This window comes from Lepidochelys olivacea (genome assembly GCF_965140295.1).
Source record: "Lepidochelys olivacea isolate rLepOli2 genome assembly, chromosome: 8".
Lineage (NCBI taxonomy): Eukaryota > Metazoa > Chordata > Testudines > Cheloniidae > Lepidochelys > Lepidochelys olivacea.
In genome coordinates this window covers 1,734,073-1,748,329 of record NC_140418.1, presented here as the reverse complement: position 1 = coordinate 1,748,329, position 14,257 = coordinate 1,734,073, and the positions used below count along the sequence as shown (strand labels likewise).

At 63.8% G+C, this 14,257-nt stretch overlaps 1 protein-coding gene across 5 annotated transcripts in view; it reads left to right on the top strand.

Annotated features, from left to right (window-relative positions):
* CPLX2 (complexin 2) overlaps positions 1 to 14,257 on the top strand; it is a 71,111-nt gene that overhangs the window by 38,803 nt on the left and 18,051 nt on the right. The window contains exon 1 of one of the 5 annotated variants that reach the window (XM_084636359.1): positions 12,490 to 12,596. The exons of the other annotated variants lie outside the window; for them this stretch is intronic. The gene's annotated coding sequence lies outside the window, so the exon portion shown is untranslated. Of the gene's footprint in view, positions 1 to 12,489; positions 12,597 to 14,257 lie in introns of those variants that run through there. 5 annotated transcript variants of the gene reach the window in all.

Sequence of the window (14,257 nt, the reverse complement as noted above, 5' to 3'; positions counted from 1 at the left end):
TGGGTAGCTGGGACCAGGAGTTGTCCCCATTGTCCCCTCATGCTGATCTCCTGGTCAGGGCATTGCCCCTAGGCAGCAGGGTGCCCTGCGGGGGAGGTCCCCCAAATGCGTTGGGTATCGGGGCTCAGCCTGGGCCTGCAGATTCATGCTCCAGAGCATGATGCTCGGGTGGCAGGGGGGAGAGGCCAGGGCAAGGGAGCTGGCAGACAGGTGTATTCCAGGCAGGGGCTCAGGAAGGGGCTGGCAGGCAGGTGTATGCCAGGCGGGGGAAGGGGAGCTGGCAAAGAGGTGTATTGCAGGCAGGGGGTCAGGAAGGGGATGGCAGGCAGGTGTATGCCAGGCGGGGGAAGGGAAGTGGCAGACAGGTGTACTCCAGGCAGGGGCTCAGGAAGGGGCTGCCATTCACATATATGCCAGGCAAAGGGGGGCAGCGGACAGGTGTATGCCAGGTGAGGGGGGAATGAAGAAACCAAAATGCTTGACTCTTCCTTCATCCAGCCACCCAACCTGCCTTGTCGCTCTCCTTGCCCAGTGCCGGGATGTGGGGCTCCCATCCATCCTCAGCCAACGAGTCCTTAGTGCTGAGCCCAGGGCGATGAATGGCAAAGCCTCATCGCTCCCCTCCTGGCTCCTTTTCCAGCTGAGGCCCCTGCAACACCCTGCACCCCCACTTACCCCGCCACTCCTGGAGTGCTGGCTGCTGGAGCCCTCCTCTGCCCCCCGAGCACTCACACCTCGGTTCCCTGCCTCTGCCTTTGGAGCCCCATAAGTGCTGGGACCGGATCAGCACTGACTTAACCAGCTGTCTGCGCCCCGTGTCCCAGGAAGCGATGTGCTGGTCACGCGGGGGCCAAGCTCGCAGCAGGAGCGGGAGCCGCTGGGGAGCAGCAGAGTGCAGTGCAAGGGGCTGGGGTGTGCCCAGGGGGTAGGAGACTCTGCGAGCAGGGGGCTGGGAGCACACCTGTGTGTGCACTCGTAGGTGGGAGTGCCCGGGTCACGGGCGAGTGTCCGAGCGTCTGCTGGGAATAACCCAGCTGCTCTTGGGGGCAGCTGAAGGCCGGGCCGTGACTTCCCTGCTCTGGCTGGCCCCGGAGGGGCCCATCCGTGGGCTCTGCCCTGCTCCTGTGCAGAGCTGAGCCTGGGGCTCTCTGGGGGCACGGCCGGTCCCTCCTGGGGGGCCCTTAGCTCTGCAGCCTGCGCCCCGCCCTGCCGCCCTGGGCACCGCATGGAGGAAGCACAGGCAGGCAAGCCAACGCCTCGTTCAGTTGCTAAGTGTCAGCACGGCGAATGGTGAGCAGCACGTGAGTGAGAAGCCAGCAGGCAGCGGGGGGCAGGCAGCGGGGGGGAGGAGCCCCCAGGACCAGGGAGGGGTCCGGAGATGGATCCGTTTGAGGTGAAAGGGTGGGCGGGGCAGCTTTGTGCTGAAAGGATCTGGCAGCAGGAGCCAGCCCCAGGGGCACAGGAAGAGCCGGGCTGCCTCAGGCTGCCGAGCCCTATAGGTTGCCTGGGGCTGGGCCCTGGGGGTGGCTCCCACTGGGCAGCCGGGCGGGGTGGGGGGAGCCACGGAGCACGGGGTCTATGGGCTGGGTGCCCCTGCCACCCTCTGCTCCAGCCCCCTTGGCCCTTATCCCGTCTCGCAGGCTGAGCTGCTGCTCTCTCCCCCCACCCCATTACGGAGCCGGGGCTGAATTCCAGCTTCCTCCAACCACCCCAGGTTAGTCGGCTGTAGCCTTGTCAGACACGCGCATGCGGGAGAGGTGTGAGCACACTCGCTCACACATGCAAGGAGAGGCGTAGGCACACACACACCCAGGGAGAGGCGTGCACACGTGTGGGAGAGGTGTGCGCACACAGACGTACAGGAGAGGCGTGCACACACGTACAGGAGAGGCGTGCACACGTGTGGGAGAGGCGTGTGCACACGTGTGGGAGAGGCGTGTGCACACGCAGGGAGAGGCGTGCACACGTGTGGGAGAGGCGTGTGCACACGTGTGGGAGAGGCGTGCACACGTGGGAGAGGCGTGCGCACACACAAAGCCCTCACCACACAGCAGCACAAAGGCGGCCCCATGCACATCTGCCCAGCAAAGGCAGGTGGCTTTCAGGAGCTACCTGCCGATGTTGCGGAGGCCCCTCTCCAGCTGGCGTGCACACAGCTGCTACATGCCGATTAAATGGCCCCTTCTTTTAAATCCATTTCTCCTGCTGATTAGAATTAAAACAGGAACAGAACACTGGCTGCAGCAGGGAGCGGGGATGGCAATCAGCGGCGGCTGCTAATTGGAGCCATTGTCGAGGTAACTTCTAGCCAGGTACCCTTCAGCCCCAGGCAGGCTCTGTGTCCAGACCAAACTGGACAGTTTTCTCCTTTCAGCCCTGAAGAATCAGGAGGGGGTTGAAGCAAACCCCACCTAGACTCTAAACAGAGCCTGGCCTAATGCTGACCATGCTGGGAGGAAGTGTGGGGGGGTCACCTGGAGACAGTGGCGCTCCTCCCACCATGTGCTTCCGAAGGGACTTAGCCATACCCCTGTCCGACTTGGGCCATGGAGGGCCACCTAATGCACTAGACCAGCCCCCGGCTATTACCTGTGGGAGCACTGGCTCCCAGATCCGCTCTGATCCAGTGTGGGTACACAGGGGCAGGGGGTTCCTTGACCCCCTTTCCTCCCGTTCTCCCACTCACAACAGACCTGAATTTCCCCCCTCAGCCAGAAGGGCTGCCATTGCTGAGAACAATACATTTGTGCGGGACCTACACAAAAACAGTGCGTGGCACTCATGAGCTCCCTCTGCTGGCAGTGCCGTGTAAAGGAAGCAAACAAGCTGGTTCCGGAAAGGTGTTGGGGGTGGCTATCAGCGTCTGGCAACCAGAAACACAGGGAATCTAAGGGAACGCCAAGCTGCCAGGAGAGTAGAGTGAGCGGTGGGGAGGGGACACTCGAGCCATCTGTCTTGGGGCTTTATGTTGCTCCCACCCCCATGGTATCTGCGGGCCTTCCATGTACAATCAGTAACCTAGTGGACTTCCTGGAGTCTCTGGCACATCTCCCTTGTCAGCTTGGGCTAGGGTTGTTGGGTTTTTTCAGTTGGCTGGTTGGTGTTTTGTTTTGGGGGGGTGAGCGGGGTGTAGGATTCAAAGGGGGGTTCCTAGCGCCACTGTTATCCATGGTAGAAAGGCATTTCCAAAGGGGAAGGTTTTTGCAACATTTCCTGAAGCTGGCCAGCTTCTGGGTTCCCCTGGCCGCAGCTGGAAGATCGTCCCCCAGCTGGCTCCCCGGGGAGAGGCAGCTTTGTCCCCCGCTCTCGCGCTCCATCCTCCATTTGGGCTCTGCCCACTCTTAGAGGAGTGCAGGGATCCCTGTGGCCACATGCTCACCCAGGAGGAAGGGATGACCCTCCCTGGCGAGCTAGAGGCGAAAGACATTTTTGGAAACTGATGCAGCCTGGTCATCCAAGCTTAGCGAGGAGTCCAGCGGGCCCCCGCGGCTTCGTGCCACCTGATGACCGGGGCCGTGAGCCCTGATGGAAGGCAGAAACGCGCATGCCCCCTCTCCGACCAGCACGGCTTTGTCTTGGCTGGGTTCAGTGGGCGCCAGCTGCTCTCCCTCCAGGAGCTGCTCTCCTGCCGGCCGCCTGGCATTTGGTCAGGCCAGTGGTTGGGTTGGTTGAGACTGAGATGGGTGCGTGCCCTGGCAGCCAAGCCTGTGGTGTCTCCCTCTCCCCGCAGTGGTCTCGGGTAGCTATTGAGGGGAAGTGAGGAGAGTCTGGATCTCCGCGGGACCCCACTGGCAAGGGCCTTCAGGGAGGGGGAGCCGTTACCCATCACCAGAGAACGGGGGACCAGGACTCTCCGGCTCTACGCCTGGCCCTGGAAGGAGGCTCGACCTACTGCTCAGGGCAGTGGACTGGGGGTCAGGACTCCTGGGTCTTGTTACCTGCCCTACCACTGACTCCTCACTGCATGACCTTGAGAAAAAATCCCTCCTCCCTCGTGCCTCCGTTTCTTCATTTGTAAAATGGGGATGGTGATATCTCTCCACGTCTGGGGGGAGGGGACAGGGAGGTGCCCAGGCCTGTCTGCCCATCGCTGAGATCCCTGCATGGCGGGGGGGGGGGGGAAGCGGGGTGAGCAAAGTGCATTTTTCAGCAGAAAGGCAGGTAGCTGGGAATGGTGCCAGCAGCGGCAGCCTGGGGGGGTGGAGGGGACTGTGCTGCATGGGGCTGGCCCTGCCTTTGAAGCTCTGCACCACCTCACAGCCGGTAAGTTAGGGGGTGTCTGTCCCCCCCCCCGCTCGTTGGCCCCCCCGGGGAGAAGGGGAAGGAAGCGGTTGGTGCGGGAAGGGAGCCTCGCAGCGTCTCTGCTGCACCAGATGAGAAGAGGCCTGTAATTTCCCACCCAACAAGCAGCCGAGTGGAGAGAACAACAATAATCATCATAGCCAGGAAGCCTGGCCCCCGGCGCAGCCCTTGGCAGCGTGGCTGTGACACGGGGTGGGGGGCTGCCTGGCCGTGCCGGGGCGCCCCCTGCTGGGGAGACGGGCTGCCTGCCCCGGGGGGGGGAGCTGCCTGGCCGTGCCGGGGCGCCCCCTGCTGGGGAGACGGGCTGCCTGCCCCGGGGGGGGGAGCTGCCTGGCCGTGCCGGGGCACCCCCTGCTGGGGAGACGGGCTGCCTGCCCCGGGGGGGGGAGCTGCCTGGCCGTGCCGGGGCGCCCCCTGCTGGGGAGACGGGCTGCCTGCCCCGGGGGGGGGGAGCTGCCTGGCCGTGCCGGGGCGCCCCCTGCTGGGGAGACGGGCTGCCTGCCCCGGGGGGTGGGGAAAGCACCAGGTGGGGGTGGCGCTGCTGCCCTGGGGGAAGCCACAGGCCGCTCTGCACAGAGGAAGGCGCCAGAATCCCCTGGGGGCCGTTTGGAATCCCTGGGCAAAGGGGCGGGCCGGGCCCCCTAACCCGGGGCAGGGCGGCTCAGGCCCCGAAACCAGAGAGCACAGGTGCCACCTGGTGTGACGGTGGCTGCTCCCGTGCAGGCCAGGCTGGCAGCTTCCCCCTGGCCAGCAGTGCCGTGGGGAGGGCTCCCTTCCCCCGCCGGAGGCCTGTGTTGCTCACGCTAGTGCGCAGAAGGGCGCCTGGGCACAGAGTGAGGCACGGCCCAGTTTTTAGCACCTTTAGAACACGTGACGGTGCTCTGTAGCTCCCATGCTCCAAGGGGGAGAGGGAAACCCCCGCCTGACTGCAGGGCACGGCCCCGGGGGCATGAGGGGGCAGGGCAGAGCTGGGGGGCAGGGCAGGGTAGAGCCAAGAGCAGGGCAGAGCTGGGGGGTAGGATGTAGAGCCAGGGGGCAGGGCACAGAGGCATGAGGGGGCAGGGCAGAGCTGGGGGGCAGGGCACAGAGGGATGGGGAGCAGGGCAGAGCTGGGGGGTAGGATGTAGAGCCAGGGGGCAGGGCACAGAGGCATGAGGGGGCAGGGCAGAGCTGGGGGGCAGGGCACAGAGGCATAGGGGATCTGCTGTTACGCTGGGTGCATGCGGGAAGGAGGCTGCAGCCCTGGCCCCGGACACCGGAAGCCCTGGGGCATCTCTCCTGGGCTTTCCCGCGGAGCTTGTCCATTCTGCCGGCCGCTGCATTGGAGTGAAACGTCCCGGGGCTTCTCCTCAGACTCCTCCAGGCGGAAGCAGCCGAACTCCACCCCTTGGGGCTGCCCCCTCCTCTGCCCCCCAGACTCAGGCTGTGTCCTTCCAGCCACAGTCACTGTGGAGCACGGCCATCCGCGGGGCACTCTCTGGGCGCCCTTCCCACCGGCACATCCCTGCCTTTCCTGCGCAGTCCGAGACAAATGCCCTACGCCCGTTGCTTGTTTCTGCCAGGCAGTGGGACAGCGTGGAGCCAGCAGAGCTGGAGGAGAAGATAGATGCGTAGCTGCCTTGGTGCACTGGGGTCCCTGGCACCTTGCAATCTCTCTGGGCATGTAACAGTGAGAAGCTGCTACTGGCTCAGCGGCATGGGGCTGTAACTGGCATACGGCTGAGTGGGCTCAGCACCCTCCCAGGCTGACTGGCACCTTGGTGCGGCTCAGGGCTTGGAGCCAGTGGATGTTGGTATTTCGATTATTCAGTGTGTGGACCACAGTCTTGCCTTGGAACCAGCGGGAGAGCACAGAGCCATGGGACTGGGTGCGGTGAGACGTGGGCTGGGTAAACGGCAGTAGCCCTGCAGAGCCAGGCCCTGACATCTGCCTAGGCAGGACAGCTCCAGGGCTGGGCGGGCAGGCGGGGTCACCCGAGCACCGTGATCGGAGGGATGGGTTACAAGCATGGGGTGCCACCGTTGGAGTGGGTCGCTGTTGAGGGGTCCCCCCATGTGCTAGGAAAAGAAGGTTTTTAACCTTAAACTCCGTGCTCCTTCCGAAACCCCCGCCGGGGGAGCGCTTGTGGGGGGAGGAGGGGCATCGCCCCTCATTCCACGTCACGCTTCGCTCTCTGGCTTTGCTCTGCCTGTGGGAGACACCGTGCTACGGCACCCGGGCAGGAATAAAGCGATTGCATTCTCTCTTGGCAGCCCCGTGGCGCCTCACTAAAGCATGCAGCTGCCACCTGCAGCGCGCTCATGGCCCGTTAAATAATGGGGCTAGCCCCAGGGGCACCGCCCAGCTGGGCCTGAGCGCTGCACCACTGCCTGGCGAGCACCACGCATGGCACGGGGCAGAACGGAGCTGGGGAGGGGGCGTCCTCCGCCAGAGTCAATTAGCCGTTATGCTCCTCAGGAGGCCTGGCAGCTGGAATTAGTTCAGCATCTGAATTTACTTAATGGTATTTATTCTGTGTGTTTCTAATGAAACTGCTTCATGGGGCAGACGCTGCTGGCCCCCGAGGGGCCGTCACCCCGGCACAGGGCACTGAACCCAGAAAACCAGACAGGCAGTCTCTGCTGGCAGGCAGCTCTCTGCTCTGCAGCCGTCCGGGGCCCGGCACCGGATCCCTCCCTGGCCTCGTTCTGTGGACCGCAGGGATGAATGCGGCCCACTAGCGTCGAGTTTAGGGACTCCCCTGACAGGACAGCAGGCCGGGCTGTCTGCCGGACAGGTCAGCAATCGGCCAGGAAGCTCATCCTTAAAAGCTGTCCAAGCCTGATGCTCCAGCCCGGAGACCTTCAGACTTTGGGCCCCTAAAGGTCTGGAGCTGGGTGTGAAGGACTCTTGTACACCTGAATGAAAAACACACTCGGAACCAACTCAGGCCGTTTGCTGAAAAGAGAGCCCCAGAGGTCAGCTCCTGGAAGGTGCAGGCCAGAGGCCAGGTCGTGGCCTAGGCCTGCCAAGCCTCCCATACACATGTACTGGGGGAGGGGTGTTTGCCACTGCACACAGCTGTATGTACACAGGGACACACCTTGCACACGTGTGTCGAGTCACTCAAGCCCCCACAATCCCAAGCCCTGGGAAAAAGCACTGGGGTCTGTGCCTGCTGCCGAGCACCGGGGGGAAAAATGCTCCTGCAGCTCTCGCTCGATTGCAGAAGTTTCTCGTGCGCCCATCACCCTCGTGTCCCGTCACTAAGATCACCCTTCATGCACCAACAAGCCCAAAGGTGGGAACTTTGCTCCTTTTAGAAGCATTTGGGCTGAAACAAAAACTTGAGGCAGTGACTCGTCCGCCGGGCAGGAACAGGCCAACGGATGGTTGCCAAACGACTCCTGAAATGGTCACTCTTCAGCCCCTGCGCTGGTGAACAGTCTGTTCTGGAATCCCAGAGCGCCCCAGGATCTTCCACGGGGCCTCTCTGCAGACACTAGTGCACGCGTTCGTAGAGTCAAGGAAGTTAAAAACTATCTCCTGCTTGTGTTCTGAGCCTGTCTCAATAAGCCTCCTCCAGGCAAAATTCCGGTCTGAACACGACCTACCAAATCAAAATCCAGCCTGTTCTTCCCTAGGAACTTTATCAAAAGCACTTTTCATCCGATTCAAATGCTAATGTAGAACCCTTTTCCAAGTAGACAGGAGTGTCCCGCCTCTGCAATTGTCACAAATAACCTGGTCCCACTTTGCGGGGATTTTGCAGATAACTCCTCTTCTCTGCTCCTCAGGACAGATCTCCCTTTCCTAGACCATTCTGTACAATGTGCCATGTCATTCACAGCCCTTCCTCGGCATTTCAGCACCTCTCCTACCAGGGCCTGGTGGTCTACTACTCTTCAGTCGGTTTTGAAGCCTCGAAGGTCATTGCTTCTCGTGATATGCGTAAATCCACTGTTTCGTCGCAACTCTCCCTGTGCATTCGTGGTTCTGGCTGGCTGAGCACGGCTTAGAAATGTTCCCTCCAGCGGGCGCCCTGTCCGTCCTCTGGGGTTAAAATTGTACCAGCTCGAGCCGTCTCAATGGCGCAAGTAGATCAGAGGCAAACTGGGCTTTGTCCAGCCAAGGGCTCTGTTGGCAGCTTGCTATGCTTCTGCGGGCCACAGCTAGCTGGCAGAAACTGCAGGTCCCAGCATGCCATGCTCTGTCTTCACTTGAGCCACCTGGCCAAGTGGCCTCATGGGGCCTGAAAGTCCCCACAGGCAGTGGCTTTCTGTACCAGAGGATGGTGGGTCGGGGCCCCGTTGGCCTGGGTCCTGGGCACAGCCCCTGCCCTGGAGAGCACTGCAGCAACAGGCAAGGTAACACTCCCTGCTCCCTCCTGCCCTGGGCGACTGGCCTCCAGCTCGCCCCGGCATCTTCCCCGGGCAAAGCAATTGGCTGGGACAGAGGAGGGAGAGGAAGCAGCAAAGCTGGGATCCCTCCCCACATTCACTCGTTCACAGGACCTGAGCCTTCATTACGCTGACGCTTTCCGACTGGTCAGCCGGGCTGTGCTGGGAGCCCAGGTACTTAGCCCCGGCTCAGTGAGGCTCGGAGGTGGCACCTCATGAAGTCCCTCCCCCACTTTTCCAATAGCTCCGGCTATTTCCAATAGCTCCGGCGGGTACAGCTCCAGCCCTCGCCTGGGGTTTCCTGGGTGCCCCTTGGGGGAGACGCTTGCACTGAGCTGTTGCTCGTGTGACTGCTGTGGGCATCGGGAGCTGAGCAAAAGGCCTGGCAGACTTACCCTCCTCCGGCCATCCTGCGGCCTGCACGGGGTACGGAGTAACTGCGTCAGCCCTTCCTCCCTCACCCTCATCCCCTGCCACTGGTCCTGGGCTGGGCACCTCTGGTCCTCACGCTAGCCATGGGCACGTGCATGCTGCCACGCCTGGCTGGCAGGGTGAGGAGGCAGTGGGTTGTGAGCAGTGTGTCTAGCCAAGCGTGGCAGCATGTCTGTGGTGTTGCAGTGAGGGAGGGGGGTTGGCCTGGCTTGCAGGGAGCGAGGGGGCCGCTGCACGGGAGCAGGTGCAGTTTAGATCCCTACAGTGACCTGGGACCCGCTGCTGGGACACAGACGTAGAGCTGCTGCACCAAGCCAGACCCCGTGGTGGGGGAGGGGGTCCACACCTCTGTTCGCCTCCTCTAAGAGGTGAAATGATGAGTAGCAGGCGCGCTGCAAGGGCCAAATGCAGCCTGGAAAAAGGGGGAGCAGGTCCCCGCGGAGTCTCCAGTGACCTAACAAGGGGAGGAAACCAGGTGTACGTGGTAGTGTGGTGTAACTGGCCTTGATCGGGGTGTGCTCTGGGTGTGTCAGAGCGTGTGACAGGCCACCAGTGTCTTCAGGGTTGACCCCACTGAAGGAAACTCCGCTGGGAGGGAATTCTCTCCCCATGGCGCGTTTGTGAGGCACCTAGCACGACAAGGCCCTGGTCTGATCATAATTGATCATAGGGGCTCTGTGGGGTCAGTGAGGCAGGTGGCTCAGAAAGAGGATGTTGGGTGTGGGCTGAGCAGTGCTGAGCGAGGAGCCCCAGGGACAGCCAAGCCAGGGGAAGAGTTCCTAGGTGAACTCTGCTCTGTCCTTCACGACTGTGTTGTTAACGCTGAACAAAGACAGTTCCGACTCTACATTGTGTGTGGATTCCAGAGCAAGCGTGGGTAGGTCACTTCCACCCGGGGAGGCAGGGAGGGGAAGGGAAGTGTCACAGAAGAAGCACTTCCCAAGAGGGTATCAAAGAGGAGACACCACAGAGTGTCCATACAGCCCTTCGCTACCCCGCCCTGGGAACTCCGGGAAAGGTGACTGCCGGGCTCTGGTCACCCACTTGCTGAGTCCGGACGTTTTTTCACGGGGGAGTGAAATATCTGTTTCCCCCCATTACCCTCAGTCATGACAAAGGGCGGGTGAGCAGATGCGGTGCTTGAGCGGATAAACGTTCATGCCCGTTTTGCAAGGCTGGGTCCCTGGGGTTTGAAAAAAGCATGTGAAGTTATTATCGTAGCAGGGAACAAACACACACGCACACGGCTGGGCCTGCACGCACATACAGACGCCTGCCAATATGCACAGATGCACGCGGGGAGCCATGCGTTCTAACCCTGGGCACGCGGACTGTCACGGGGTCCCCGGGCGATGCTCGGGAGCTGCTCCCCAGGAAGCCAGGCAGGACTCTGGGGCAGTCGCCTTTCTGGGAGCAGCCTGTCTGCAGGACACACAGCTCATCCGGCTTCCACCTCCCTGGGTCTGACCTCGGAGCATTCAGCCTCCTCTGCCCCTCCGTGCGCTTCCCCCAGCGAGTCCGCCCAGGCGGGGTCCTGGGGAAGCCAGAGGGTCCTGCCCCCCAACTCTGCAGTCAGACGGGACTCTCAGCCAGCCAGTAACACAGAAGGTTTATTAGACGACAGGGACATGGTCTAACACAGAGCTTGTAGGTGCAGAGAACAGGACCCCTCAGCCGGGTCCATTTTGGGGGGCAGTGAGCCAGACAACCACGTCTGCCCTTCACTCCATGTCCCAGCCAGCCCCAAACTGAAACTCCCTCCGGCCCCTCCTCCTCTGGGCTTTGTTCCTTTCCCGGGCCAGGTGGTCACCTGATTCCTTTGTTCTCCAACCCTTCAGTCTTCACCTTGCAGGGGGGAAGGGCCCAGGCCATCAGTGGCCAGGAAACAGGGTGTCGGCCATTCTCTGTGTCCAGACCCCTGCACACACCTGCCCTCTAGGGCTCTGCAATGATCATGCACCCTTACCCCACCCCCTAAAGACTTAAGAACTGCCTAGGGGAAACTGAGGCACCCCCACACTATTCGGAGGGAATATTAAGAACAGTCCCGCTTCGTCACACGGACACACAGAGACATGCCCACACCCCCCAGGATACAGGCCCGTGCACAGAGACGTGCCCCGAAGGGACAGGCACAGGTGTGGAGGCACCCACATGCCTGGCTATGGAAATGCAAACACAGCTACGCCCACGGCCAGGCCTTGCGCCACCGGGCCCCTGGCTTGCAGGGCCCACTTGCTTGCTCTTTGATACCAGGGCACAGGTCCCCCCCTCACCTTGGCTGCGTCGGGAAGCGTTTGATCTCTTTGGAGGATAGCACCTTAACTGGCAGATGGAGACACAGCCGGGAGTGTAAAGGAAATCCCCACTTGTCAACAAATTTGCATCCTTTGACATTTTAATTCTTTCCACGTTGTTTTTTCTCAGACCGGCGCACAAACCGCTGTCATTAGCTTCCCCGATGAGCTCTCAGGCCCAGCCAGGGCTCATTACAGGGGCAGAGGTAGGGGCCTCCCAGCCAGCCCTTACTTAGTTCCGCTAGCAAACACGCAGCAAAGGCGGGGATATTGGCTATAAATCATTTCTAAGTACAGACGTGGATCTGCCCTTGTCCGGACTCTCTGCGGGGTCGGGTGTGAGGCCGGCTTGCCGTGTAAACTCCAGCTGTGTGTTCTCAGTGGGATCAGCAGAGCTGGAAATGGAAAAGAAAAGGAGAAAGGCCAAGTGAAAGGAGGGGGGGACGGTTAATTCATGGGCTGGGGGGCGGGGAGGGGGTTGTCTGCTTCGGTTTGGAGCGGAAGAGAAGGGAGCCAGACCCGCTCTCCAAACCGGCAGCCCAGAATAATTACCCGGCTGCTGTGTGTGTCTCTCCCTCACAGGGCGCTGCGCCGGGGTCAGCGCTAAAACGGGGAAACCGGCTGGTCCCGATCCTGCTGTCACCCCAGCGGTGACTTCCGTGGAGTTACTCCGGATTCACCAAGTCTGAGCTGCAGCAGTCAGACCCCTCCCCGCCCCTTCCATCCTGCAGCCCCGCCGGCCGGAGGCCGCGCAAGATCCAGCCCCGGCCCCCACCGCGGTGGTCAGGGCTCTGGCTGGCCGCTGGAGAAGGGCGCGGGGCCCCCCTGGCTACCAGCAGGCGCCGGATGACCCGGCTGGCGGGCAGGCAGGGCGCTAACCAGGGTGCTGAGGACGGAGCAGCCCCCTAGGGCTCCAGCCCCCTGCCCCCGGGCGGCCCCGTGGCCGCGCTGGGGCCGCTGGCAGGCGGGGCGCAGCGGAGCGAGCCGGCCCCGGGGCTGGGCAGAGGCGCCCCGAGATGGCGGGGGGAGCCGGCAGCTGCCCACTCGCTCGGGGAGGAGAGAGGCAGGCGCGTCAGGGGCTGGGGGGAGGCACCGGCAGGCTGCGGAGAGGAGGGAGACGGGCTCTGCGCGCAGGGCTGGGGAGCGCTCACTCCCCGCCGGCCACGGGCTGCTGGAGCGTCCCGGGTGAGTGGGTCCCGCGGGCAGCCCCGGAGCGGGAGCGGGAGGGGACGGGGCTTGGCTCCGCGGCCCGGGCGCATGGGTCTGGGCGCGCAGCGCACCCGCCCCGGGCCTGCTGGAAGATGGGGGCGCATGGGGACGGCCCCATCCAGGGCTCCGGGTCCGCGGGGCGAGACGCCCGGCGCGTCCCGCAGCCCCCCGCACCCGCCCGCCGGTCGCTGCTGGCAGGAGAAGGAACTTTTGCGCAGAGGAAGCGCAGGTTCGCGTCCCGGCGCGGGGGGAGTCAACCGGGGCGCTCCGATCCTCCCCCTTCCCTCCTCCCCGCAAAGCCAGAGGCTGCCCCGGGGGCCTCGTCTGTCCGGGCTCGGGCTCAGGCAGGAGCCGAGCGGCCGGTGCGGGGCTCCTCGGCCCGGCAGGTGCCCCCGGTGGTGGGGGTGGGGGTGCCGGGGTCCCTGCGTGCCCCGCTGGGTTGTGCACGGCGCTGGGCGCTGCCTCCGGGCACATGGACCCGCCGGCAGCGCCCCGGGCTAATGGTAAAGTGAGTCCGGGATCCCACTGATCCCCCTAGCCGCTCGCCCGCCTGGCGCACCCGGGTTACTCCGGGCCAGGCTGCGCCCGTGCAACTCCCGCTGTGTGTCCCCGCGGCGCTGCCCCGGCCCCTGCCCACTACAGCAGGGAAGCGACGCCGGCCCCTCACCGTCCCCTCGCGGCTGCGGCCAGCGGCCGGGACACACGCGAGGCACTGGGGGCCGAGCCGGGGAACGTGCCTCCCTGCGGGTGCGGGGCTGGGACAGGGCACGCGGGGCTCAGCCAGAACTAGGGAGCCGCAGAGCCCCTCGGGGAGCCACCATCCTGGGCTGGCGACCCGCCCCCTCTCCCTGCAGCCAGCCGGGCTCAGCTCCCAGTGCCCGGAGCCCCGCACAGCCCAGTCCGCCTGCCCGGGCTGGAGACAGATCCGGGACACGTTCCCCAGTAGCTGCCCGCGGCCGAGCCCCGGCAGAAGGACGCCCCAGCTCCGCGGCGCGGGGGGCAGCTGGGCACAGCCTGTCCTGGGCTGGGCTGCGTCCCCGCTAGCTCCGCCTCACACACACCTGTGTTTGCACCCCGGAGCGGCGAGGGGAGCTGGGGCTCCGGGCTGCAGACCCGCTGCGCCAGGCGGCATTTGCCTTGGGGGTCTCCTGTCCTCTGCATGTGCCAGAATCACAAGAAAACCGCTGGGGGAGGGGGGCGGGCTGCCTGCTGGACCCTCTGCCCCGCTAATGCGTCCCTCCCTGGGCGGCTCAGGGCTCCCCCCGCCTGCCGCTTGCCTGCCCCTGGCCATGGCCGGGCGCTCCGGGCACATCCCCCGACACGGCACGTACACCCCAGGGCACATTGTAGACCCCGGGCACCTCGCCCACCCCCGACACGGCACGTACACCCCACGGCACATTGTACACCCCGGGCACCTCGCCCACCCCCGACACGGCACGTACACCCCACGGCACATTGTAGACCCCGGGCACCTCGCCCACCCCACGACACGACACGTACACCCCACGGCACATTGTACACCCCGGGCACCTCGTCCACCCCGCGACACGGCACGTACACCCCAGGGCACATTGTACACCCTGGGCACCTCGCCCACCCCCGACACGGCACGTACACCCCACGGCACATTGTAG